Source organism: Ricinus communis, chromosome 8 (genome assembly GCF_019578655.1).
Source record: "Ricinus communis isolate WT05 ecotype wild-type chromosome 8, ASM1957865v1, whole genome shotgun sequence".
Taxonomy (NCBI): domain Eukaryota; kingdom Viridiplantae; phylum Streptophyta; class Magnoliopsida; order Malpighiales; family Euphorbiaceae; genus Ricinus; species Ricinus communis.
In genome coordinates, this window is record NC_063263.1 from 21709612 (window position 1) to 21711534 (window position 1923).

The 1923-nt window shown below is 31.8% G+C and overlaps 1 non-coding gene across 1 annotated transcript; it reads right to left on the minus strand.

The window, feature by feature from the left end:
- Positions 1–1217: 1217 nt before the first annotated feature.
- Positions 1218–1324, minus strand: LOC125371018. Its single transcript, XR_007217183.1, has one exon. It is a non-coding gene; the product is annotated as a small nucleolar RNA R71 (small nucleolar RNA).
- Positions 1325–1923: the final 599 nt, after the last annotated feature.

The window sequence follows — 1923 nt, forward strand, 5'->3', positions numbered from 1 at the left end:
CTTGATTCTTGGTTTAATTATTTTGACTTATTGTTCAAGTACTTCATGGCTAATATTTATAATAGATCTAGGTATTAAGCGAAGTAACAATAGTTGAAGTTTGATATTAGTTTAAGGAATATTAAACAAGGACTATTACAGTTTCGAGCTTAGGTTCTTGAGATTTGCTTTAATTTTCCATAGAACTTAATGAATTCAGATTAATAGAATTGCCCATGACAGTAGGCAATGAATTAATCTGAATATGGTAAGTATGATTTCAAAGAATATATTTGCTACTTTGGGGTAAATCATTTACAAGATCAATATAATTAATCAAATTATAGAAGGGTTAGTGTGGTGAAAACTTAGTTTTAGGTTTTTAATAATTTGATTCCTTTATTATAATATTTACTTATGATTTTAATCATTTTCCAATTCAACCTAAACTATTTTGATGTAGTTAGTACAAAGCTATAATATATTTTAGTGTTAAGTACTACAAATCCTTATGGGATAATAATCTGGATTCATTCCTATATTACTATTGTGACAACATTACACTTGCAAGAATTATCACAACAAGTTTTAGTGTCGTTGCTAGGGATTTGATTTTCAGTATTTTCATCAATTACAATTATAATTTGTATTCTCAAATTATTCTCCTTCAGTTATTAATTTTTTTAAATTTTTTTATAGGTACTTTTTCTAGTGCATATGAAGTGATAGAGCATAACCATTATTGGAGTTCAATCTTGAACTTGAGAAAACTATGAAAAGGATAAGAAAGGAGCGAAGAAAGATGGCTGATAACAATGAGAATAATGATCCACTAGTGCTTTATCGAATTCAAGGACAACAAGCCAATCCCCTTACACAACTGAGTTTGAGGCAATATGGCATGCCTAATCCTAATGGAATGCAATCAAGTATTACTCATCCTTTCATCAACAACAACTTTGAGATCAAGCCACCAATACTTCAAATGCTTTAATAAAAAATTTAAAGGGAGATCCACTGGAAATCCAATTGCACACATTAATGATATCCTAGAGAAGTATAAGACCTTCAAGATTAGTAAGGTGAGCAATAATATCATAAGACTTATAGTATTTCCTTTTACTCTCACAGGGGCTGCTAAGTCTTGGTTTACTTCTAGCGCTGTAAATACTTTCACCACATGGGATGAGTTATTTGAAGCTTTTCTTATAAGATATTTTCCTCCTGGTAAAACAACAGAGATCATATAGAAGATTGCTAGTTTCTACCAAAAGGATTATGAGTCACTTTATGAAGCATGGAAAAAGTTTAAGGAGTTATAAAGGAGGCGCCTTCATCATGGTTATTCTGATTGGATATTGGTTCAGACATTCTATAATGGAGTGTTATAAACAATGAGGATTACACTAGATGCAGCTGTAGGAGATGGTTTGTTAACAAAGATCACTAGTGATGCCCTCTAATTGATTAAGATAAAGGCATCTAATAACCATCAATGGAACAATGAGAGAGGGTAATCAAGAAGGGGGACAAGAATTCATGACATATATGGGATTAGTATGTTGAATGCTAAGCTGGATGCATTAACAAAAAGGATGGAAAAGATGAGTGTTTACTGAAGTTGTGAGTTGTGAGCTATATAGAGGAGATCATTTTTATATGGAGTGTCAATTAGGAGGAGCTACAATTCAAGAGCAAGTTAAGTATATTGGCAAATTTCAAAGGCCGATCAACCTATAATATAATCCATACTCCAACACTTACAATCCAATATTGAAAAACCATCTAGATTTCTCTTGGAGGGATCAAAGCAATAATATAAAGCCCATTTTCCCACTAGGCTTTCAAGATAGACAACAAGACTTTATACCTCAACAAAGATCTCAAGAGAATAAGCAACCTTTATAGGACATAGTTGCTAATCTTGCTAAGGCTACTTAAGAA